This window comes from Nothoprocta perdicaria, unplaced genomic scaffold (genome assembly GCF_003342845.1).
Source record: "Nothoprocta perdicaria isolate Ctin4 unplaced genomic scaffold, notPer1 scaffold_38, whole genome shotgun sequence".
NCBI classification, from domain to species: domain Eukaryota; kingdom Metazoa; phylum Chordata; class Aves; order Tinamiformes; family Tinamidae; genus Nothoprocta; species Nothoprocta perdicaria.
Genome location: NW_020455621.1, coordinates 3244400 through 3272126, shown reverse-complemented (window position 1 = coordinate 3272126; position 27727 = coordinate 3244400). Strand labels below are relative to the sequence as shown.

Sequence of the window (27727 nt, the reverse complement as noted above, 5' to 3'; positions counted from 1 at the left end):
TACCAGCCACAGAGCCTTCTTAAAAATGAATGCATAAGTTACCCTAGCACTTCACAAAGTCTGGATCAGAAAGAATATTTTCCTTTCTTCTCCAGCATTTGATTTAAATTATATTGACTCATCCAAGTGACAGGAAATGTAAGAAAATTCCTTTTTTTGCCTCTACACTTTAATTGAGAATTTTGCCCCTTTTTAATTCAACATGTAGTTTCTCAGTAGCACAGGAAAATTGTCCTTGCAAATATTTTGTAATTCATGGAAAGCCATAGTGCCATTTCAGTCCAAGAGTTTTGAAATTCTTTGAGACGTTCTCTAAATTCACCTTGAAGCCATAAGTCTGAACAAGCACCAGAAACGAAAAGCAAAAGGAAAAGAATAATAAAAAAGCAACAAATCTGTCATAGTTCTGCATTTTTTTTATGAGGAAAAAATGTCTATATAAGGCTATTCATTTTTTTTTCCTTCTACCTTATAACCTTTGAAAAAATGCTCACAACCCAGCTTTGTCTTTTACCTCCAAGGCAGAGGCTGCAGAAGTGGTAGCAAAAGAATGTCAACCCCTCTCCTTGAAGTGAGCCAAATTACAATGTAAAAGGTAAGTCACAGATGAACTTTCAAATCAGGGTCTTTGAGCACTCATTCTCTAAGTGGCTTTTTCAGTTATGCTAAAAAGAAGTTGTTATACACACAAATAAAATAAAAGGATGAGGTTAAAGGATAGAGAAAGACCAATACTGCACAGTTTAAATGATAAGAATTGCCAATTTAGGAGGAGTACAAGGGAGCTGATAACCTACAACCCAGGGCAACTTTCTTACACAGTTCCTTCCCGTCCCTTGTAGAGACTCACAGGGTTCAGCCTTTAGCTGGTATTTTGGTATGGACTTGTCAGAAACAAATTGTTTATGAGCTTTCTACTAAAGAACCAAAGACCTTGTCCAGTGTTTATGGAATGATATTAAAGTTTTTTTGTAATAAAATATGGAGGACTACATGTTGTTCAGCAGGTATGAGTTCTCAGTGCTGTGCTGCATTTACGGAGCTAGAACTTCAGCTGGTGTAAAGTGATTGCAAGGGAAACACCTTTGGTTTCAGTGAAGAAAAGTCAATTTACATCAACCGGGAATTGAAACTACAGCTTGTAAAAGATTCTGATCTGAGGATCTGAGATAGTTAATAAATATTTGCATTCATTTTGCAAATAGTTACTGATTACTGTAGATAATATCTTAAACATTTACTGATTCTTTGAACAACAACCTGAAAAAAATCTAGTTCAGTTCTATATAACTAGTTCCAAATAAAGATGTATTTCTCCTTGATTAAGAGTCATTTATGTTTGCTAAAGTTCTCTGGAAAATAGTTTTAAACTGCTCTCCCAAACAAGATCTAAGAAGGTTAATTAATTATTAAACATTAAACATTTGTTATCAAAATGTTTTCTTTCATTCCTGTGTATCCCTCTGTGATTATATAGTTGTTGGCCCTTTCCATGAGACATGTCATGAATGTCTCATGTAAAAAAAAATAGGAAGACCACATGCTATCACTATCTCCTTCACTTCAGAGGGATGTCCAAACTGCAGAGCAAGTAAAGATGAAAAATAGTGCACCAAACCTGACCAGGTTTTCAGGCATCAGCAGAATGGGATGACTAGCTTTGAACTCATGATCAAGACGCAAATGTGCTCATCTTTCAGTTTACAGCATTGAAAGAAGAACATGGGAAAGTCCTGGTGAGCTGACAATGTGCAAGGCACTGGGAAAAGAGCATTCTTGTTGAATGAATCAAATCATCAGCAAGGCACAATGTCCATACCATTAACATCACAGAATGATTAAGGTCGGAGAGGACCTTTGAAGATGATCTAGTCCAAACCCTTGCACAAGCAGATCACCTAGAGCACAATGAACAGGATTGTATCCAGGTAGGTAGGTTTTGAAGATCTACAGAAAAGTAGATACTACAACTGCCCTGGGCAACTTGCTCCAGTGTTCCATCACCCCGACAATCAAGAAGCTTTTCCTCAAATTCAGGTAGAACTTCCTGTATTTGAGTTTGTGGCCGTTGCCTCTTGTCCTATCGCTGACCACTACTGAAATGAGCCTGGCCCTATACTTTTGACACCCTCCCATAAGATATTTGTATAACGTGACAAGATCCCCTCTCAGTCTTCTCTTCTCTAGACTGAACAGGCCTAGCTCTCTCAATCTCTTCTCACAGGAAAGATGTTTCAGTCCCCTGAACATCTCTGCAGTCCCACATTGAACTCTCTTCTGTAGCTCCATGTCCTTCTTGTACTGAAGAGTCCAGAATTCCACACAGAACTCCAGATCTGCTCTCCCCAGGGCTGAGTAGAGGGGCAGGATTGCCCCTCTTCCAAATGTTCCCCAGCTACCCTTGGCCTTATTAGCCACCAGGGAACATTGGTGGCGCATGACCAGTCTGTAGTCGACCAGGATTCACAGGTCCTTCTCTGCAGAGCTGCTCCACAGCACCTCAACCTTCCCACCTATTTTTCTTTTTCCTTTTCTTTTCTTTTCTTTTCTTTTCTTTTCTTTTCTTTTCTTTTCTTTTCTTTTCTTTTCTTTTCTCTTCTCTTCTCTTCTCTTCTCTTCTCTTCTCTTCTCTTCTCTTCTCTTCTCTTCTCTTCTCTTTCAGAAAAAAGGGCACCCTGAAATCGTGCTACAAGGTGAAACAAAGTGTAGTAAGTGGGAACAACAGAGAAATTTATTCAAAAGTGCTCTTCTGAAATGAAGATGCTGCTAAGGTCAACACACACTCTTTTCTCCTTTAAAAATGATTAAAATGAAGCAATACACTAGACATATCCTGAACTAAAAAAAAAAAATCTAGTATTCTAAGGTACTGTGAAGTTTTAATGATTTTATTTCCACACTGAATTCTTTAATGGAAATAAGTATTCTCTATTCTCCCCTCTTTCCACCATTATTCATCCTGTCACTTTCTGAAGAGTATTGAATTGGCCAAGTATTTAATTAAAAAAAAAAAAACAACAAAAAAAGGCCTTTTTTTTTTTCTATCAGTGTGACATGTTCTGAACAATAGGATTTCAAACCTTTCTGATATGAAAAAAAATAAATCGATGAGGACATAGAAACTATTTGCATATATTACTCTGATATTTGAAAGGAAAACAGGCTAATTTACATCTCCTATTTATATATTAAGTCTTTGTGTTCAAGGAGCTAGTACCTGCACGAGCCAAGGATCCTGAACTACAGTGGTGGGGTTCAGCTTGGCCTTGGGCCACCCAGCTGAGCTTGGAAAGCTCAGTAGGGCTACATGATCATATAGTAACTGATCCAGATTTTAAATCAGTACAGAATTTGCAGCTATTCACATATATCATTTTCCTATGAGTTACTACATGTGATCAGTGATAAAGTGAAAAAAAGATTTTGATGAATATGGTCTAAGTGAGATCAATCTCAATTTAGTGTCATAACTAACTGCCTAAACTCAAGCCAGTTTCTGTACTTGGACCTTCCACTTAGCTAATTCCTTGACTATTGCTTTAGACTAGATTTAGATAGACATAAGGGTCCTAATTTTCACATTTTCCTTTTTCACAATTTCCTTTTATTGTCTGTAGCTGTTTCATGGAGGAAAACATTGGTGTTTCCACTGTTCTGGTAAATGAAAGGCTTGTGGAGAAACCTTTGTGCAGACACTATGTGAAATATCTTGCATAGGAGCTCTGCCAGGATGTCCAGCACCAGTTGCTTCAGAAGACACAAAATCCCCATAGTCCCCTTTCCTAGGCCTGTGATATCTATCTGTGCTCTGTCYGGTATGCTTTGTGTATTGCCTTCCGATCCCACCAGCTCTTCTTGTTAGAAACTTTTGAAAGCAGCCACTGAGCAAGCTCTCCTGATGCTAGTATTTATCTTCAAATACAAAGTGGAACCTTTTTGGTACAGAGGAAGAGGTTTGGGTTGGAATTCTTTGCAGCATTACTTGGACAAGCTTGCTTCTCTCTCACATTGTGTTTATCTCTTCGTCCATATCTTTCACCAGTTCTGTTTGCCACCGTTAACTCAATTCCCCTGCAYTCCCACTGCTTGTCAAGGCATCGGGGCAGTGCTGAGCTATACAGGCAGTTTCACTGTAGTCCCCTCAGCTCTGTCAATTTGTATCTTCTCAGAAGCTGGCCCATAACAACATAAATGTAGTAATGGGATGGCACAGCAAAGGCAACACACAGGGGTATACTTAAAAGCCCTCTGTTCTCAAGGATGAGTGAAGATCTCATAAGCAGGAATTTTATTCCTGAAGTGTTATCCTTCCTCATTGTACACCAAAGATGACTAAAACACCTTTGAACTTTTAAGGCCTACAGGAAGCTTTGAAACTCAGGGCCTCAATGTACTTTACATGTTTCATATTCTTACCATTTCCTTTTGACAGGAAAAAAAAAGGGGGGGGGGAATATTTTCAGCAGAAATACTGCAGCAAATTTTTTTTTTTTTTTTTCTGGAAAAGAAGGGCAAGGATGCTGCTGCTTCCTCAATTATCTGAAAGTCAAAAGGCAAGAGAGACTGTAATTCTTTCCCCTGGCTCCACAAAACATCAGCTCTGCAGGGTCAAGGTAGGGGCTAGGGGGAGGCTATTCTTTGCTTTGAAAATAATCCAAGCAAAAGCAAGATTAAAATTCACATACCATCTAACTAAATGTGCATGGTATAGGGACAGACAGCTGTTGGGAAGCACTTTTTTGGCTTGAAACCCTGCTATCTGCAGCACCACTTGATGCTACTAGATGGATGATCTTTTGGCTGACTTGGAGCCTGAGTGGAACGGTGCCATCTGAACACATGTGCCATCTAAATTACTTGGCCAGGTTCACGAGGGGTTCAGTGCCAAGTGACCGTAGGTTTAGACAGGCAGCATACATAATATTGTAAATGCTGGCTCCTCTGCAGAATATCCTGTCCTATCTGACAATGCTGAAAAATTGGCTTTACTTGCCTTCCAACGTGTGATTGCACCTGTTGGTGCTTACAGAAATCCTCCCTTCACCCTCCTGTTTCCCCATCAAATCCTCATTGCAATAAATGACCATTCAAACGGTGTTAGGCAAGGCATGTCCTCATTTGCCTAGGAAAAAGAGCTTGATTTAGATATTACAATAATAAATAGGTGTCTTCCAAACTGAATGTGACTCCTCAACACAATCACAAAGTGTCTTCTGGTATGCCTGACCTCATTGTGACAAATCCTGTTAAATTAAACAGCTTTTTCAAACACTGCACTGTGATATCAACACACTGTTTAGGGAGCCATGCTGTCTACCTATGTTTGTATCCATACTTTCCAATGAAATCTGGACAGCTATTCCATTATGCTTCATTTGCAGCAAAGCTGTTCAGAAGTGATGCAAAATTGCCAACAACTCAGAAAATGTTTGAATGCTCAGAGTGTTGATGGGAAGAAATCCTGGCCTAATTTCTTATGCAGGCACAGATCCGGGAGCTTTTTGGTCTACAAAATAATTAGCCTATTAAGTCTCCCATTGGAAAGCAACCAAATACCAGTCCCTGCCTTTTAGTGAGGATGAAACAAAGGTGACTGCTGTGGTTACTAACACTCTTTCACATATATTGTGCTTGACATGGTCCTGTGTATGTGCGTATTTACAGGCAGAAATGTGTTTGTGTTATGGAAACAGTTAAATGCTACAGCATCACTGTCCAAAGGACTGGATTACAATATAAAATAAAAGCTGCCCTACTAGAAACCCATCCTATTCCTCCCCAACAAGCTGTAGACGGATCCAACCTTGGGGGAGTTACAAACATAGTCAAAAGTTGCAGAAAATATGGAGCTATTTAGTTGTTTCTTCTTGCATAGAGAATAAAACTTATTAATCGTAGTTATAAATGACTAATAAGCTGCATTTCTTATGGACTTGTTCAGAAAGAGAACAACTCTGTATTGATGAAAATGATATAAAAACAACCTCAGAAGAAAACAGTTTTTTTTTCTTTTTTTTTCCAGGAAGCTGCTAAGAGAAGAAGAATACAGTCAAATTCTATGACTTTAATCCATGGTACTACTAAAAAAATGAAARAATTAAAGAAAAGTCCCTCTTGGTTTTCACCATTGATGGAAGTATTTAAAATGGCTGCAAAAGGAAATGAGAGCATTGAAACTGCTACAGTCACTAGTCGCTGAGGACCTTCTGAACCTTGCCACTGGCACTCACCTTATTAGTCACACGATGATCAATTTAGAGTGCTAGCGGTCAACTAGAATTAGTGTGGATTCACTACTCTTCTTCTTGTCTTTTACTGGGACAGGTCATAATTACAATGAACTGAACTTCTTCTTCACAGTGTATCATCTTTTTTAATGTTGCTCGCCACACACACAAAGTAGACAAAAAGGTGGAGGCAGCTTATATGTTATTAAAATAAAAACTACTGGGTTGAGCTAAGGTGAACTCCACTTTAACACAAAGCAGCATATATTGCCCTAATTAAACAGTGAGGCACTCAAAGAAGCAAAGAGGTTTCTTAATTAATGTAGATGATGTCAAATCGCTGTTTCCCGAAGAAAAGCCAAAAGCACTTAATATACCAATGCAGTCATTTTTTAGAAAGAAGTATTCTTTTTTCTTTTAGAAAATGCCAATTGAAATTTTTAACTACAGAAAGGAAAAAGCAGTTTTGGTTTTGCTTGGGGAGGTTTTAAATTATATTTCTTCATTTTAACAACGTTGTTTATACCCCCAGACACAAAAGCAGGTCATCAGGTATTACATTATTCACCTGAAATTCCCAGGAACTTTATTTTCTACTTATTGATAGAATTTAAATATTAATACAATTACAAGTAATTTCTTCAATGCACAACCATGCTGTTTCAGGCAGGTCTCTATTGCATTACACTAGACTTTACTACACTGCTCATCACCCCAGTTTTTGAGTTCCTTTCAGCGATAGGGAGCAATGCGACTAATGTATTTGTTTTTTCAGGATATTCCCACAGGGAACTGGGTACAGTGTCTTTTTCTAGCAGAGATTTTTGTCTGTGTTCACATTAACACAATTTTATATGTGTCAGAGAAAGCAAAGTCAAAGAAATGTCCCCCTGGAGTAATCGTAAGTATTTCAGAATATTTCAGAATATTTCAGAATATTTCAGAATATTTAAGGTTGGAAGGGACCTCTACAGATCATCTAGTCCAACCTTCCTGCTCAAGCAGGCACACCTAGAGCATGTGGCACAGGGTGGCATCCAGGCGGGTTTTGAAGACCTCCAGAGTAGGAGACTCCACAACCTCCCTGGGCAGCCTGTTCCACTGCTCTGTTACCCTAACAGTAAAGAAGTTGCTCCTCACCTGGAGACGGAACTTCTTATGCTTCAGTTTGTGGCCATTACCCCTCGTCCTATCGCTGGCCACCAGTGAGAACAGCCTGTCCCCTTCCTCCCTGCATTCTCCCTTCCTGAACTTATAGACATTAATCATATCCCCTCTGAGCCGTCTCTTCTCCAGAGAAAACAGGCCCAGCTCACTCAGCCTCTCTTCATACGAGAGTATGYAGTAGTAAGTAAGTAGTATGTAGTAGTTTGTATGTAGGAGTATGTAAGTAGTTTGTTAGTTCCTTATTTCTGCTGGAACAATCAGCAGCAAAGAAAGATTTTTAAAAGAGGTGAATAGAAAAATATATTTATTTAATTCTATACACACATAAACACATTCACACACATTCACACATGCATATATTTATAATAAAAAAGTCAATGTCTCTGAAATTGTCACAGTAAAATCATTTCCAAAGAGGAGGGCACTTTGAAGACCTTCAGCTCATCACTTCAGTAGCACAAATTTCTATTATGCTCTACAAAAAGGAACTTTAATATAGAAGTTAAGAACCTGCTTTGTTTCTGCCTGTCTATTTTGCTCCGACCTAAATAATGATCACCATACAAACACACCAACCACTTGGAGAGAGATAATGTAACATGGGAGGACAGGTTATGTAGCACCAAAATTGTTTAGGAACTGAAATACACTCAAAGTTAGATGGATTCCTGCTCTTAAATCTCTTTGACACTTTTAAGAATTTTTTCCTGCATCTTCACCTTTTTCTCTCAGAGTCACCCCGACAATTCCAGTCACTGCAAAGGAATAATTCGTGATTCACAGTGGAGTACATGAGAGGAGTATCATGCCCTTCATCTCTACATGACAGAAGAACTTTCTTTTTTTCCAAGGGGGAGGTTGGGATTTAAATGCTCAGAATCAGAAATGGGAGTGTGGAATCCCTGGGGCTTTGAACAGGCTTCTTAATCTTGCAATTCCAGCCTCTCCATCTGTAAAAAAAATGAGGGCACTGTAACAAACAGGCAATCCTGACAGTGCCTGCAGCCTCCTGCCATGGGACAGGTGTTCACTGTTTGAGCCAAGAGGGGAAAAAAAGGGGTCTCTTCCCAACACTTTTGCACGTAATGCCTACAACAACAGTCATTCTAAAACTCTAATAGGCAAAATAGTCTGTAGCTGAATACAAATGCTGCTATGGAAGGTGTAAAAACACTGCCTTAACTGATATTTCATCTTATTATTATATTCAATTTCTAGCAGCGAGACCTAATCCTTTTAAAAATTTTGCGGGATTCATCTTCTCACATCTCTCTCTCAAGGATTACTTATATTCTTACTAAGTCATGCCTAGACCACCCCAGTGAGAACTTAATTGATTGCCTTCTAACTCCAAGCAGATCCTCGTGTTCCTTGACACACTGCAGTCACGTAATTGGCCTCATGTCTATCTCCCACACAACCTTCAGCAAAAAACTACCTTTAGCATTAAGCCCTTCCAGGCACATTCTCTCAGCTGGTGACCTGTTTGCATCGCAGCTTTACAGCTCCCTAGCACTGCCTGATCGACACATGCTTCAGACAGATTTCTCCTTAGGTTCACAAACAGAGTGTAATTAACATGTAAAGCTCAACACAAGTAGCAGAAAGAAGCCCACTAACCCAACCAAGGAGCTGGACACTTGGATCAGCTCTTCCTCACTGCCTCTTGCTTTCCCAACCACAGACTATTCTCTCTACAAGGAAAAGATTTTCCTACAGATTCTTTGTGATAACCTCCCAGGAGCAGGAAACTTACCCAGGGCCAAGATGATGTAAGGTAAATACAGTGGCCTTTTAGCATAAATGGAAGAAGTAAATTCTACAGCAAAGCTGAYTGGTATCTGATGTGTATTTGCCTGGTATTTGCTTGCACCAAAACCTTTGGGTGCTGGAAAATCCTCAGCATCATGAAACACATTCATTTAATTCATTTACCTTTGTAATAAATGCCAAAGTGCGCATCACAGGCTAGTGTATTATTTGCCTTAACATTCAGTTTAACATTTTTATTCAAAGATTTTTCTGCAGTTACACTGCCAGCAAAAAACAGTTAAGAAACAGTAAGAATCAGAGACCTTGCCAAAGTGAGTCAGTTAACTCTAATTTGTTCTCAGAGCGTGTGGGACAAAGTCACAAAGTAAAAATACCACTATGACAAAGCACTTCATTATTTTTTGGTGGCAGAAACTTGACAAATAACTTCTTTTTAGTACTGGATGTATGAAGGCTGCCTAAATCACCATCTCTATCAATTCTCCCACATATCTCGAAAGCTGAAACTTTGTATCTCMATTATTCACAAACTTTCGAGGGCTCAAGATGACAGAATGGAAGATACTTTGAAACCTCAGATGTTTTAAAACTCTTGTACTCYTGAGCTCAAAATTTTAAAAACAGGAGGAAAAAAAAGTCTCCAGCTAGGTGCTAACTAAACAGTGAAGTGGGAGCAGAAATAACAGCGGGAAATCACCGTATCAGCAGAAGCCGCCACCTTTCTTTGGAAACTCTCCTTGGTGAATCCTGTAATTCAGTAACTTTCATACATCAGTGAATCATCATTCCACTATTTATTAGATTCTTTTGTAGTCATAAAATCCTATCAAGGGTCTCCTTTCATTTTAGATCTATCAGTCAGGCTTCATTCCTAGTCCCCACAGAACACTTCTATGATAATAATGCCGAGAAGTCGACATTAAGCTGGATATAAAGAAAATGGAGAAATCCTTGAAATCGAGAAGAGTTCATCTTTGTTAAACTGCAATAACCTACTGTACACTTCAGCTGAATACTGTTTGTAATATCTTCCCCTGAGTACTGCAGTACTGTTGGATACTAGTACTTGAGAAAATTGAACAGAAAATAATGTGATTTTTCTCGCAGTTATGCCTCCTACCAATATAGGGCTATGTCTATAGCTAGAGGTAATTATTTGCAATGATGTGCAAATACTCATGAGCTTCCTGGCTTGCTGATATTTATCTGATGATACAAATAAGATTTCCATGTAACTGCTTATTTAACTACAACGACTTCTCTGACATCACACAGAAAATTCAATTCTTTTTTTCCCCCAATTTAGCTTTTTTTTTTCTTTTTAACATAGAGCAGCCTTACCTTGAGAAAAAGTACAATGCCCCAAGAAAAACTTTCTGTGTATTGTAGGACAGATCATTTAAGAACAACCTTTAAAGATGTTTAAACACTGAAATATACAGCATGTTATGTTTTCCACAGCATCTAGCTCTCTAATTCCCAGGGAAAACCCACAAGGCAAGCAGACACTTGAATATAAAGCCACAATGCCTCAGTTCTACATTTGTAAGGCAGAGATAACAGCATCTTCTTACCTCATGAAGATTTATGCTCATAAACACAAATTCCTTAAGGACTGTATGGAGCTCTGATGCATGGACAGTAGAGTCACTCTAAGTGGCAGGAAAAAACTCTTTATTTATACTGTGGCAAACTATCAGAAACAAAGCAATGCCTTTTTAGGACAAAACCAGAGAAGCTGAAAGAAGACATGGGCTCACAGGACCATGTGGTGTGTTAGCTAACATACCTGCTTAGACTCTCGTGAGGCAGCAACACTCTTCTACTGCAGTAGCAATGCACTACTTCAAAGAAAAGGAAATAGATATGACATCCATAAACTGGCAGCTCTTTTTTTTTTTTTTTTTTTCTTTATACAAGAGTGTAGATAAGGGCACCTACTTGCTCCTGCGCTAAAATAAGAGCTCCTGCTCTCCTAAGATACTATGAAAGGAATGGTGGTCTCCTTCAGACATCTAGGACAAGGTAAAAACTGTTTTGTTTCAGGTTAAAGGCACTCTATACACAATCTGTGCCCTCTTAAGCAAAAATATTTTCCAGCCTTACTTAACAGAGTGGAACAGCTGTTTATAAGTACTGTCTCTAGACTGTGTGAAATGAACTGCTACCCCGGGTTAGCTTCCAGAGCACAAGCATTCAAATTGCAAGTACCATCTTTAGCACTCATTAGAGAGACCAAAAAATAATGAGCTTTGAGACTGAGCTAATTCTCTCCTCCTAGAAATGGCCCTCTAGGTTCAACCACACGCTTCTTGACAGGATTTTTGGGCAGTCAACCATTTTGTGCACGAAGCAAGGCAGACCACGTCTGACAACATCCAAAACTACCGCAACAAGATTATTAAGGAGGAACAAATGTTGAGAGCCAAGCATTTTAAAAGGGAGAGGATTCACTTGGAACATATTTTTTAAGTAATGCAAGTTCCAAAGATGAATTCTTCAATAGATCACCGACAATAGATCAACAATTATAGCAATAAAGCCTTAAATTGACTTGCTGTAAAGAGAAGACTAGTGTAAATACCATGTATATAAAAACATTTTAAAAAAGATCAAAAAACAATTATATTGAATTTATTAATCTGAATGAATATTCCTTGAATTTTCTTTAAAACAACATGTAATTTAGCAAATCTCTTTAATGATACAATAGTAAAAAACATAAGGTACTCTCCTACCCTTTTCCCTCCAATGATAAAACAGCTTTATGAAAAAGATATTCATTAAATCAGTTAACTAGCTTTCTTATTCCTTTATGATAATTACAATGTCTGCCTTATACATATGTGTTACTTTTTCTTTCTGCAATAATTGGTTCACTTCTGTCTCTCGTACATTTAGAAGCCTCTTGAAAGCCATTCTTATTGCTCTGGAATAATTTTATTCACTTTAATACACTATTACCCATAAGAATTATATGTTTGTTTTTCCTTTCTTTACTTTTAGCAGAAAAACAGTTCAATTACTTCTTTAGCCATAGAAAGAAGCAGTTTTTGTTTTCAGAGATCTAAGACCAGAGATCAAAACCTATTTTTTTTTTTTGGTATAAAAAACCATATTTGATCAAATTCAATTGCTTTATTTTCACCTGGAAGTAGTTTTAAACCAAATTTTATGCTTATAGAAGGGATATGTAACCAGTCTTTAGTCTTTGAAAGTGTAGGGTCTAAATGCCTTTAATAATATAGTCTAGGCAACTTACTCCCCATTCCCCAGTTTAAATGTCAGGCTCATCAAAAGATGTCCAGATAAGGCTTCAAAATAATAAGCCAAAATTTGGACTTGGTTAAAAGAGGGAACAGGAAGTGTTGCTCCTTTTTATTCTTACATTAAGATTCGCTCCAACTGGCGGAACGTTTTAACATTTTAATACAGATTAAAAATTCTAATAAGTAAAATATTTTCCTGTCAGCTTCTTGAAATATCATCATCATACCACCAAAGCTTCCTATGGAAAATTTCAGCAATATGTTTTATGTGTTTTCTGTATAAGCTTCTCTTATCTTACATATTTCTCCATTATGATACACATGTGAGGTTTGTAGATGATATAAATACATTCTTTAACACTAATCCTCTGCTTACACTATTTAAAGTGACTTTTTAAAGACAGGTCCTTTTCAGCAACTGTACCATTCCCTGTGGATATTCAGTCATGTCAACTGACTTCAATGAAAGAAAAATGAACTATTGCTTATTGCTGTCGGAGTTGCAAGAGACTAAGCTATAGTGTAGCTAAGCTACAGTGGTTCTGATCCTATTTCTTGACATTCACCACAAACAGAATTGCTTGCTGAGGCTATAGCAATTGCATCAATAAATTCTATGTGGTCAAGTTTGCATGATAGAGCTGCGAGTTTGCCACAAAACACCTGCTCCATCCAACAGAAACATCATTGCGAAGGATGAGGCACAGATAGGGCATTCGTGTGGACTTCATGATGCCACACTGAGTTGGTAACATGTGGAGGTTCACCAGTTTTAGACGTGTGTTTCGGGGATGAGTACCAGTGGCATGACAGAGCACTTGACCAGCAGASCTAGCACCTGCATTCCCCTACACACCTTCAAGCCACAAGCTAGAAAGGCAGCCTTTTCCTCAGAAAGCTGAGTGTGATTCCAAGCACAGGAATCCAACGGTAGTGTTTTTGTAATCTGTTTTGGAGATTATAGCTACACCGTAAGGGATTTTCAGCTCACCTTATAAAAGAGGAAGATAGTATGCATACTTTTTTATATACAGACTTGAAAATCTTAGTTTAGACAAAAAGGATATCATTCAAATTAATCTTCAGTGCCTGGAGAGTCTTACTGACTACATGAAAAGCCAATAGTTCTGAAGTCAGGTGCCAAAGAACACATACAGCTTTTTAAGGGCGAATCTTTAGGAGATAATACAATAARCCTAATGTGATTGTAACAAAAAGAAAGTGATCTTCTTGGTATTACCTTCTTCTTTCCAAAGGCTTTGTCCTTTAAACTTTGAAAATTCTGTGAGTTTATTCAAAGCTTCCAAACATGCGACTACTTGGGAATCTATTAACAGAGTTTATCTAAAAACACTAGCATCAGAAACAGCTAGAAGCTGTACCAACAAAAGCCAGTTCATTAGTTTCAATCAAAAAAAAAAAAATCTGTCTCATGTATTTCTTTAAAAAGCTTCAAAATATTATTTGAGTATAACGTCAAATATCAGGGCATATGTAAAATGCCTGACCCTCATTAATAAAATGTCACCATCAAATCGACCAATATTCTTTTACCCTATAGATCAGTATAATGCTAACTTCTTAATTAAAAATAAATTAACAGAYGAAGATTGTAGTAAGTTATATCCAAAGCATTTTTCAACAAACAGGAACTTTTTTTCAGTTATCTTTAGAAGGTCCTTTAAGAATCGGTATATGATGAGTAGACAATTATCACTAAATCTTGAGAAACACACTTGCATAATTTCCCCTGGAGCCCTGACACTTCTTGGTGATTGAAGTTAATTACTTGCATGACCTCCTGCAAGCAAAAAGTGATTTTACTTCTACAAAGGGCACACAGTGAATCTATTCTTTTCCAGACCATAGAAAGAGGCATTATATTAAGTTTATAAAACTAAAAAGAGTGGATCCCAGAAAGCTTTGTAAAAGGGTTTCTTCCACATAAACAATAAAAGTATTCAGGATATTCAGGAGGACAAGATCTTATGAGTGCAATTTCTTCTCCTATACTTTGAAGAGCACAGCTACTTCCTTTAAAGAAAAAGTAGAACTGTGTTGGAAGAATGATGAGCAGGCCCAGACCTGCTGCTCCCTCTTGTTAGCACTTACGTGGTAGGGCAGCTCACCAGGGACACAGCTGGAAGACAGCTCCTTGGCCAAGCGCTGCCGGCAGCATTTCCTCCTTCCCGTCCAGGATGGTAATTGCAAGAACCACACATTCAGGGGAACCCAAGCAAGCTTACAGTGACTTAATGCATCAGAGCAATGTAGGATTAACATTACCTTCTGATTTCACTACCTTAATTTTATGCTTAACTAGCTCATGACACAATACTTTGCAGCTGTAAAGGAAGATGAAGTTCTAAAAGATGACATTGGAAACCCATTCACCTCAGCAGGCATTTAAAATGGAAAGCTGGGTCTCCCTACATTGTGTGTGTGAGGGGGGTCTGTGCATTATTCTGTGAACTATAGCATTGCCTTGAATACCTGTGGCACGGTAAAGAGTGACTGGACACTCGGCATGCTTCTCCTTCCTATGATAAGATTTATAAGGAGCATCCTTAAGACGGCCCAATGGTTCTCCTCTCTATTGCTGTGCTAGGCTGGCAGCCTGAGAAAGACCAATGCTTTATCAGTACTCCAAGACAGGTTATCTAATGGAGGAAAAATAGCCCATGGATGCTCTTGGCTAGCTTCTGATTGACTCGGATTGCACTGAGGTCAAATATTCGGTCTTAGCTATTAGCATTTGGAGTTTCATTAATCTTCTTACTGCAGAAACCACAGGTGACTACCCTGGAAAACAATAACRCTAGCAATTTGCTACTCTTTTATTGTGCTTTCAAGTATTTTGGCTCTGATAGTCATTCTTTATTGTTGATTTGTTCCTGAATGATGCTATATTCAAGGCAAAAATTTATCACTCCTCATTTTTAACTCTCCAGAGAAGGAAAAAACTCCTACTGAGACTTTCCTGCTTTCCCTAAATAATGTCATTCTCTCTGTCTATTCTTTTATACTCAGAGGCTTTTGACATTGCTGCATTTTCTTTTGTTTTCCCAACTAACGACTAACAGCTGTGATATCCCAAATTATGAAATTTTATATACAGTATTATTGCTGCACATGTGTGCACATGAATATACTCATATATTCAGCAGATATGAATATGCAGCAAAAATAGAGCTCAGAATGCAAGACGTGAAATTTGCAAGTAARATTCAATAGCACTGATAGCTCAATCATACTGTTCAGTCTGTATATTTTATAAAGTAGATCAGAGATTCAATTATGATCACTATTATATTTTGCAAGAAAGATGGTTATAGATAACACTTTCTATTGATAGCATCAGTTATTAACTTTGGGGATAGATAATATCTATCTATACAGATAGATAAAGATACATACTTTTCCCTTCGAGTTTCTCCCCTTCTTTCCACTCCAATTATTCATTAAGCAGCTTCTGTGATTCATTCCATGCTCTTTTAATCTAATTTTCTACATTAGAATGAAGAAAGGAAAACATTTGCGAACCACTATCCCAATCCTTTTAAATAACTTCAGAAGCCAAACAGGGTTGCTCTGATTCAAAATGAACCATAATAACCTACCATTATATAAGAAAGAATATACCAAAACACAGAAACATGTCAATGGTCCTCCTTAGGGCATTTCCCAGTTGTTCTACAATGTCCAAATACTGCAAAGCAGTGAAAAGCTGTYAATCTGTTTCTTAACTATTTAAAAATGATCTCCTAATATATTTTTATATATGGTACGACAGTTAAATCTTTTTCAAGTAAGTCCCATATAAGACATATCCTGTACAATCCATGTCTTAAAAAAAAGGTGGACAAAATTAAGTTAAATCTAAACTAATGGAAGAACATATTATTGTTATACATTACTTTGCACTTCCCTGCAATCCCTCTCTCTTGTTCATCAATCCCTTTCTTCAGGTCACTCTGAAAGTTTCGGCTCTAAGGYGAGGATTATATTAATGTTTTGTGAAGCATTGATGCAAAGGCAGCAGGTAAAACAGTTGAGATCCTACTGGAATAGGTAGAGAGCTGTGTGTTCAAGGGATCACTGTACTACACCACTGCCTGCACAGTGAAAGAGACCTGATCCTGTCCAGCCACTCTCTAATCCAGCCAATCCCTCTGTAAACCCCATGCAAATCCAATTATACGCAAGAAAAGTGAAGTTCAACCAGAGAGACATATCTTTGTACCTATGTAAATGTTGGACAGATTAGATTAGAAGCTTTTTAACAATAATTTATCACTCTGTCCCTTCTGTTTTTAAGCAGATTTTTTTTTACTGATAAGTGCTTTATAATCTTTTCTTAATGAAAGCAGTCAGTCCGATGCTACTTGTGATACAAGATCTCTATTTAGATTATGTATATTCATTGAACAACAAATTAGCCAAATAGACCCTAATGCTTCCTTTATCGTGCTGTTTTATCTGAATTAGGAAAAGAATTATCACCGTATGATGGGAATGAGAACGCGTTCAGCTTCTTTTTCTAAGTGAGACTAATTAGRAGTCACTGTGAACAAACGTAAACCTGCCAACAAGTTCAATGAGGTAAAAAGCTTTTTCTGAGACCTTGACAAAATGTAACTTTGGGAAAGGTTATGCAGGCAATGTCTACTGTATTACTGTGGGTGCTATGTTTCTTATCTACCATCTTACCCTCCAAATAATTTTATTTTGATTTTTAATTATTTGACAATTATTTTGATGGGATGGAGCAACTAAGGCAGACAGAAAATTGAAAGAATAAGAATATGGAGCATCGAAAGTTAGAATCATACAGCACAACCTATACAAAAGGAGCTATATAGCATTCTTCAAATATCAAGGAAAAATTGCTAGGTACATTAGACAATACTCTGCAATTTGGGAAACTTAACAATTTCTAAACTTAAAAGTTTTCTTCTTGTGGTGTAAGATAGACTTCAGAAAAATATATTTAACTACTTAGATCTCAAGACAAATTTTATTTCCGTGACTGATATGATATGAAGTCTAATGTTCCGCTACATTAACCACTAAGAGGTGAAGAGCTTCATTTCAACACCAGTAGTACCTCAGGATATTACCATCTTTGGTTGAATCTGCTACCTGTCATGAGAGTTTCACGTATATATATATATACATATATATAAAAATAGCCCCAATTACTTTTTTGCTGTTTTCTGTCTCTGGATAGATAAACTGTCACCATGCATTGAAGTCAGATTATCCTCTTTGTACATAAGCATATCCTCTTTGCACATAAGATATATTGATACTCAGCTAACTGAATTATTCGGAGTTTTTAATGAGAGAAAAAAAGTTTCATTATATTTCAGTATTCAATCTGTTTTTTAATCACAGCAAATTCCTARTTATATAGATAGGTATAACAACTGATTAAAAATTGAGCAATGATCTTTTGAGGAGAGGGAGGTTCTAATCTGTCAGATATGTCTGTATAACAGTATCAAAAACATAATTTCACATTTGAACAATCTTTTCAATTCTGCCATCTTTACTAGCAAGGAGACAATTTTGGCCACCTTCACACATTAAACACATTTCTCTATCATTCTCYGTATCTATACCAGACTCAGTGGTATAGCAGTGACTCTAACCACTTTCTGTTATTGTCTATTACTAATATAACATGTATTTTAAGGTAGTAATGCCAAGGAGTCTTATTCATAAGCAAGCTACATGTTGTGTCCGCCACAGAGCAAACACAAAAACTGTCCCATATTTTAAAATGTTAAGTAAAAGTAGTGTTTGTGACCCAAGTTGGTCACTACTGTTGGAATATAATTATCCCTCCAAAAAGGTTCAGCAACCTAACTCGGTCTTGAAGGCCCTCTATTAGTTTGTAAAAACATTTGAAATCCTTGGAGTCTAAAATTTTTGCAGTCATAGACACATTTCATAGCAACATTTCTTGTGTAGTATAACACACAAGAAACAATATTCTTGTGTACCACAGACTGCTGTTTGAATATCCCTGGGTTGCTTTCTTCTAGGTAACTCATAGCACAGGTAATGAGACTTGATTTTGAATAGCATGAGTTATGTTTTTTTCTTTAACAAATTATAGGCATCTTGACAACTTGAAAATTTCTACGTAAAGGAGTACAATGGAAATCTACCGCTTACCCTTTTTTTTTTTTTTGAATCCTGAGAAAGAAAAATTTTCTACACAAGGTTCTCTCTGCAGTCTTCTAGAAAGATAATTTATCTTTCCCAAGTGAGTGTCATTTTGAACAGTCTTTTGCTCTATTCTCCATGCTGATATTCTTTATTTTCAGTGACTTCCGAAGAAAAWAGCAGCTCATCCTTCCCTTGACCAATCAGTCCATTAAAAATAAGCCAGACAAACTATTACACTACACTATATGTTTCATAAAAGTTGGTGGTTAAAAATTGCAACAAATTTATCCAAAAATATTTTAGAAGAGTCCCCAGCAGGGACTAATCCAAAAATAAGGCCAAATATGTCTTATTTTCTGATACATTTTACACAGCAATGCAATGAATATTTCCTCCAAGCAAAATAACAACAAACAGAGGCTGTGGTACCCTGCGTGCTTAGGGCCTCTGAATAATAACAAGATATTTTTTGTTTATAACTCTCTGCCAGTCTGGCTCTGTTGATATGTTCCTAGTTATCTTAAGATCCTATTATCTCTTCTCATGCTTATCCTTTCAACAGAGACACTTGCTGAGAACATTATAGTTGAGGGAGAGAATAAGCTATTTTTCTGTTCATGCCATCTGTCTGGTTTTAACAGATTCAGATTGTTCTTTCCCATTTGCTCCTCTTTTAAGTTTCTTAGACACCTTTGGGATATTTACTAGACGGACAGAACTGTCTATTTTTTTTTTTTTTTTTCCTGCTTGGTGGAACTAAAGAAGAATTAGTTAAGTCACTCAGTTTTATTTWATGACAAATGCAAAACCTAAATCCTTTTCTACATACTGCACAGGGTAAGCAAATTTAGGAAGTAGGAGTTTTATTCACTGGAAAATGTGATTTGCCTCCAGGCCTCTCCAGGGCCATTTGTGGACTTTGGGAAGGGCACATAAAATAGGTTTGCTGGATTCCTCTTCTTTCAATGAAGTTACTATTTTGGCTTAAACATAACTTTTTTTTCATACTATGTTTCCCCAGTGACTCAAAGTCTCTTTTTCCCTTTGGCTGGCTGAATTGAAAGACAGGGTCCTTTAACTGAGCATTGGAGGAGAAAAGGTGAGAAAAGATAACAATTTAATCAAAATTCACAACACACTTTAGAAAGATAACGCCCCTTATGTAAAAGGCTCAAGCTCCATTGATCAGATTTCTCTCATGCAAACTGACCATCTCAATTAAAAAGGGAAAACAGTGAATAATAAAAGAAAACACAGGCATGTAGGGCACCAAGTAAATTCTCTGTTGTATTTTAAGTGCAGCAGCCAAATTGTTCTTTACTTCAGCAAAATTATGTTCTCTGTTAAGGACAAAACTTAGCCCTCAGAGACTCCGTAGATCATCCATACCTGTAAAGAAAGTTGAGCACAATGGAAATATTATCACAGMAATGAGAAATAATCCCAAGCTTCTTAGATTCAGTGAGACATTTCTCATAGAAAAGAAACGTACCTTTTTGATAACTGCTCCTTAAAAATTTCAGAGAAGTGCTGTAAGTGAGAGTTGCATTTAAAGAGAACAAAGGAGGAACTAYGCTGGGCAAAATGTTAACAGAGAGCCAAGTCTCTGGGGAAGCACCTAGACCATACGATGTTTACTGGTGTCATCTGTTCCTCACAATTTAAAAACAAGCATATAAAATTATTGCCTGACTGGTGTTGCTGAAGCTACTCTGACTTTATTGACCTTGGTCACATCATTATTGAATCAAAAGTAACCTTTTGTCACGGGTCAAGATGAAAAATTCCAGTACAAGGAGTAACTTGCAAGGTGACCGTGTGGTTCAAGCAGCAGTTGGGTTGCTTCATGGAAAAACATCAGGAGAAAGGTTAGAGTGAGGAAACAATAGCTCAGTTTTGTGGAGGCAGCTCCTGCAGTGGCATTCATTTTTACCAAGAGATGGACTCTGTCTCACTGAGGTTTCGGGCACAAGCTCAGGGAGGAATGTTTTTCATTCTGTCAGTGTTTCTCACTCACAAATACTCATCTTTTGCATCACTATAGTAATTCTATAATAACAAATCTAAGTAATACTAATAACCCAATTAATCCTAATCTACTCACATTGTCTGAGTTTATCACATCTCCTGGAACCATGGCTCTAATTCACAGGCTTTAGAATAAGGTTTAACACTTAGATACCTTTTAATGTTCCAGATACTGCAATGCTTTAAATCTGGCTAGAATTGTGGTGAGATTCACTGCTCATAAATCAAACTCTTCAGGAAAGTATGTACTGTTATTTCAATAAGAATTTAAATACCACTGAATGAATGGTGATGGACCTACACATACTACTACACTAACTATGGTCCTTCAACAGTCGGCCTGTTAGGAAGTGACACAGCCAGCAGGCTCCAGTGGAGTAACAGCTTAAAAGAAAACATTATATTTTGGTTCTCCTCAGCTTCTGACCTAGATATGGTGTAAAGGAGGGCAAAGGGAAAAAGGGAAAGGGTGGCCTCATGTCTCACTAAATCTAAAGTATCAGTGAGGCTGCTTTATTTTACACTGGCTGTCCATAGGAATAATCTGATCAAATGAGCTTTACTGCTGCAAATGGATTAGAATTAGGATAAAAAGACCACCAGCAGAATGAAGAAGATGGCCTGGAATATTTCAGGTTCTTTACTATCCCATTACTTTGCATAGGCAAACATAGAACCAAGTCAGAAGTAATATCCATGAAAGGCTATGAAGGTACTAAAACCAAAAAGTATTCAGATAGTATGCAGATTTTTGAGCTCAGACTCTCTACTGAGGCATATTTATGTATATTATGCATATGCTAAATATTTACATATAAGCTGCATCCATCAACAAATATAGAACAACAAATAAATAAGCACATACATGTAGGAAACATTTACATGCTTTATATGGTTGCATTAGGGATGATTTTTTGGGTTAGGAGTTAGCATACTGTGCTAAACATTACACAAATGAACAACACAAAGAAAACTGCATGCCAGAGAAAACTGACTAAGATTGTGATAAGGTGGAATGAACGACATAATGACTAGCACTTCATCACAATTAGTATCTATAGGAAGGCAGAAAGAAGGAAATTGCCAACTCATTTGGATGCCTACTTATCTAAATCTATATCCAACGCTTGTCAAATAACAATCCAAGACCCAGGCTATGGAGATGTAAGAGTTCCTTCAAGAAAGAGCTGGTAAAAATAYGAAATACTGGCAAAACCTCTTTCTTATAGCTCCAAAACATACTAAGATACTTTGAAAATACACCAAACTGCAAAAGAAATGGCTTGTTTGGTATTGTTTGGTGTTGCTATAATGGCTTCAAAATGTGAACTACGTAACAAATCTAAAAGCAGCTATACCTACAACAGCAGTCAATAAAATTCAGAAATGAATGTTAAAAATATATGGTTAAATATTCAGAAAGCAAAAAAAAAAAAAAAACAGCAAAAACTATTTTGATGTGAAAAGGAATAATGAAATATTGCTTCCTTATTGTTTCAAAAATGAAATACCATATTTATTCACATTGAAATGCGTAACATATTTTGTCATTTTAGTGATGAACTAGCACTAGAGGAGTGTAGGGAGATTCTGTGGTGTTTTTAAGAATGTTTATCTGTCAAATTGGAGTAAATTGTAARCTTCCCTTTCTATTCTTCCTTACCTAAATGAAAGTCCCTCCTATCTTGTACCACATAATCCATTTTTCTAAATTCTAGGCTGAAGGTTCATGACACTTTCAAAGTAAGATATCATCTAAATAAAATCAAACAATCTTTCTCATTGATGCCAGCAAAAAGCTGGGCTAGATCCACATGAGTGTTCAAACTTTCAATGAAGTGTGTCAGATCTGCCTGTTAAAACCTCTTACTTCTTGAACTTTCAACTCAAGGCTATTATAATGTACAGTATTGCCCCATAAAGACACTTCAAGTACTAGGGATGATGTCTTAGTGGCTGTTCTGCCTAGTACAGAAAATATAGTGAACACTGAAGTGAGTCATTCAGCAGTAACTCACAGCAGTTGAGTATTCATAAAACACTTAGATTTGGATACATTTTGATATGGATCATTGATATGGATAAAGGTACTCGTCATATCTTTGTGAGGTTAATTCAGATTTAAATCTGACAACCTGTTCCCCAGCAGCTACTCTCTGAAAAATGCAACTTTTGAAGTCCTGTGAGACAACTGAAAACACTGAAGAACCATTGAGTAAGCAAGCTAAAGCTAGGGCTGCTGGTTTTAGAGAATTTCTTTTCTTTCAGAATTCAAACAGTTTTGTTGCATCTTAGAGACAAAACAACTCCTGACTGGAAGCTAAGACCAGAAGAATTTATTCTGTGAGGTACAGATTACGGTCTCTTCATGAGGAAGTTGGCTACAGTTTAACACATGTAGTGCCCTCAGAGATTTTTTTTAAGCAGATCTTTTTAAAAAGGACCCTTTAAAATGTATGTGCCTTACTTATTAGCAAGTTGTAATAATAATTTATTTTGTGTGTGTCTGTGCTATTGCATAGCCACAGGCATAACGGTAGACTGTCATGCCCTGCTTGCACACTGCTTGCTCTGTAGAGTACCAGAAAATGTGCCTTTCATCACAACATGGCCTAATCTTGAATTTGCAAGGACTCTCATAATAATTTTCTTTAAAAAAATCTAGCATACATTATCGTTAATACATTACTGAATGAAGCTCCAAAAGCCTTACCTTTCTCCTTCAGTAGATGATATAAAAGCAAATATATAAAATAAATTTTGAAAACACAAACTGATCAAAGTTACCCAAGGGTTAAAAAAACTTTATGGTGTCTGAAAACAGGGGAGAAAAAGAGGCAAAATTAAACCTCACACAGAAAAGAGTTTCTGCCTCCAAGTAGAGGTTTAAAAACTGATATTTAGCAAAAATGTTCTGAAATTGTATCTCTGTAGGGCAGTAAAAAAAATCCATTAATAACATGTTTGTTGTTGTCGAAGTGTCTATTATGAGGCTCAGGCTGTGCAAAAGCCTGTCTCTCCACAAGGGAGATATGACAGGCTTGTCGGGAGGGAAAGGAGAKGGCTGAAGATGGATATGTGCTGCCCTGTTGACAAGTGGTGGGTGCAAGCAAGGAGATGGATCACTAAAAATTTCCATTATATCAAGAAAAACACAAGTTGCCCCTAACATCACCTCTGATAGTTTCTTAGACCAGCTGCTTCCCCGACACCCTACTGAGGAACAAATTGCTTTCCTAGCAGGACATTTGGACACTCTTGCATTAATAGATATGGATCTCAGCATGCCAAGCCAAGCAAGAAGGCAATTTAATATGAGCAACACTGTCATCTCAATTTAGGACAACAGCTAGGATGCCCTAAAGGGCATTGCAACAGCTTCTAGAAGAACACAGTGTAAGACATTCTTGCTGTCTTAAGGCTATAGAAAGCTGGTATTTCTAGTAAATAGCCAAGCCAAGGAGAATGGAAAATGTAAATGCATAGATGACAACAGCATTGTACTGTCTAGGAGCATCAGTTTCAACTCAAGGGCCTTTCATTTATGTAGCAGACTGCAACAAASTTTCCAGTGGAAGAAAAAAAGGAAAAATCTTGAAGAGACAGGAATAACAGTAGGTGGCAGGTATTTCATTTTCAAGTGGAGGTGAATTTCAAAAGGAAAATTTAGCCAATTCTGATAACTGCCTAGCATAACAGCATAACAATGCTAAACAACAGGAAGAACATAGAGGCCTTAAATATTTACTTTCTGATAGTGTATGTTTTTAACATCCTTAGAGTTGTTCTGTTTTGTTTTTAGTAATCAGGTGGGTGCTCTAATGCTTTTATTTTTGCACAGTGCACCCTTCATTAGTCTTGCAGGCAATCTTGAGTTAAATCTAAACAGAAAAGAAAGCCAGAGATGTCATATTTTAAAAACAGGAAATGGTATAGTGGGGTAAATTCTTYGTGACCATAATTAAGGAGAGGTTTGAAGATGTCCTGATTTCTCATAACCCACATGCTTGCAGATGGCAGGAAGACTTGAAAACTTGGAACTGTAGGAGGTCAACCAGACCTAATTATGAGATAAAGGACTGTGCAAACAGGTGTCTTCACTGGAAAACACAGGTGCTTCCTCTATGCAGTATGCACATATCAGATCTGTGTGCCAGAAACATATGCAAACATACGGTTTCACAGAAACGTCTGGGGTCTTGGGTTTTCGTGGGACCCACTGTAAGGTCTCTCCTTTGAGTGGYTCATCTGCATACCATCTAAAGACCATAGGAACAGAAACACTAACTTYGATTATTCCTAATCAGTCGCTTCAAGAAGCAACTGCAGTATCTCTGGAAAACYACTCTTATCTCTGGCAAATTACTCTGACAAAATCATTGGTTGTATCAGAGGGACAGACAGACTTTTCAAGAGCAAAAGTAGATGGGGGCCATGATGACTACAGTTGTCCATTGTCTTGGCCTTTTTCTCATTCAAAATTAGAGGAAAATAGGAGTCTGAATGCTCTGCTGGCTTGAGATACTGTTGGTCCATTGCAGAGCCAGCTGATGCTGCAAGTGGGTTGAGGCATTGTTTTCAGGGGCCGATGATGTAGATAGTTTCTAACTGCAATGTCAAAAATGTGACTATTTTAGAATATTGGCTCATGGGAGCTGTTTCTGCTCTCCTATGTATCAAATCAGTCTTTAAAGAGGGGAGAAGTCAGACGGACTTTTTTGGTGGTCTATAAATTGACCAGATCATAGAGTGAAGACTACAGGTTGTGGAGCAATATTGCTGCTATCATAGAATCATAGAATGCTTAAGGTTGCAAGGGACCTCAGAGGTCATCRAGTCCAACCCCCCTGCACAYRCAGGGTCACCTAGAGCACAGGGCACAGGGCTGCGTCCAAGCGGGTTTTAAAGATCTCCAAAGAAGGAGACTCCACAACCTCTCTGGGCAGCCTGTTCCAGGGCTCTGTCACCCTCACAGTGAAGAAATGCTTCCTTAAGTTCCTGTGGAACTTYYGRTGCYTCAGYTTGWRGCCRTTTCCTCTAGTCCTATCGCTGGCCACCACTGAAAAGAGGCTGGTCCCCTCCTCCTCACTGCCTCCCTTAAGGTATTTATAGACACTGATCAGGTCCCCCCTCAGCCTYCTCTTCTCCAGGCTGAACAGRCCCAGCTCTCTCAGCCTTTGCTCAYAGGGCAGATGTTCCAGGCCCCTGATCATCCTGGTAGCCCTGCGCTGGACTCTCTCCAGCAGCTCCACATCCCTCTGGTACTGGGGAGCCCAGAACTGGACACAGTCTCCAGATGTGGCCTCACCAGGGCTGTGTATAGGGGGATGATCACCTCCCTCGACCTGCTGGAGACGCTCTTCTTAATGCACCCCAGGATCCCGTTGGCCTTCTTGGCCACYAGGGCACACTGCTGTGTCATGGTCATCTTGTYATCCACCATGACGCCCAGGTCCCTCTCTGCGGGGCTGCTCTCCAGCAGGTCAACCCCTAATCTGTACTGGTGTCCGGGGTTACTCCTCCGCAAGTGCAGGACCCTGCACTTGCCCCTGTTGAACTTCATGAAATGAACTTCATGAACTTCATGCCATGGTTAAAACATCCTCAAGGAGACAATGTGCTGCTAGATCTGCCTACTCTTGTAATAGTCAGAAAGAAAAGCCTTTGTTATTCTTTCAAAATAATTCATTCTAAATCACAGAGAAGCCTTGAAAGACTTCAGCTTTTTAACTGTACAATCAATATATTTTTTAACAATATGATATTTTCACATTCAAAARCAAAAAAACTTTTCCAAGTAAAGATCAGATCTCAAAAGGGCAAAGTACGAACAGGTAATGATTCCAAAGAGGAAAAAAATCTTCCTGCTTGGGTAAAACCAGCAGAACAGGCAAGAGACTTCTCTGACTGCCAAGATCTTTAGGTTATTCACTGTTGGAGTCATCATGAATTACTCTGTATCAAACAACAAAATCATACTATCACATGAATGAATGTAGCTGATATCAAATGCTGCACTAAGGCAAAACAACACTCTAAAATGAGACTCCCAGGGTAAAACTGGCTTCTCCCTTCTATCTGATGAACACAGTTTAAAATAACAGCCAYGATTACATGATCAGAAATAATCATAATATGACATAGTATTCATTAAATATTGATACTATACTTCTTTCAGAAGCTGTTTTTTTTATTTCTAGATACACTGCTTGCAAAGTGAATAACCAGGCTTTGGGAATGAAAATAAAATATTTTCAGACACCCAAGAAAACATGCTTTTCATACGCAATTTTTAGACATAGTTAAATGAATTGGTTCATATAAAAATTTTCACTGAATGTCTAAATGCAGTTCTAGCTTTAAAAAAAAAAAGTGATTAGTTGCATTGAAATCAATGTTTAAAGGTTTAAAGGGAGTGTGGGGGCCAGATAGATCTTTTACTGTATCAGGTTAGATCAAATACCTGTTTCCTCCCAAAATGTGCTCAGTGACATTGAGAATGGTTTATTCTGTGTTACCATGAAGTACTAACAGTGTCATTTCATATGAAGCTGGAGATTCTACATAAAAAAAATGGTCTAATCAAATTCTAGGAGTCTAAACAYGCTTTGATAGTGAAATGCTGGAAAATAGTTGCTACATAGTTTTCCAAACGATTATGTGCTACCTGCTGAAAGTTACCTAATATCTGATTTGTAGTTTCTTAGTTTGCCTGTGGGAATTTCATAGGAAGCAATGTCAGAGCTTTACTGCCATCAATATATTACCTCTCCCCTACTCACCCTGCCCCTACTACTCTGACATAGTAAAGCTAGATGTATGAGATAAACTCTTGATAAATCCACGTTTCCTGAGACTGTGTCCTTTTCATCCTCCAGGTACTTATCTGTAGCTTTTATTTGCTACAGTTTTCTTTTGGAAATTCAAGTTAAACCTACTGATCTATAATTCTCATGCTCTGGTTCTTCCTTGTTTTAGACAGAAATTCTGTATTTTTGCTTTTTTACGAAACCTTTCTTATCCCTATTTTTAAATCTCACCACTGATTGATTGCTCTGAGATTTCTTCACCTACTTCTCTAATCCC

The 27727-nt window shown here is 37.7% G+C and overlaps 1 protein-coding gene across 1 annotated transcript in view; it reads right to left on the bottom strand.

Moving 5' to 3' along the window:
* Positions 1-27727, bottom strand: part of PRKN (parkin RBR E3 ubiquitin protein ligase) — a 544832-nt gene that overhangs the window by 60989 nt on the left and 456116 nt on the right. The gene's annotated exons all lie outside the window — the stretch shown is intronic.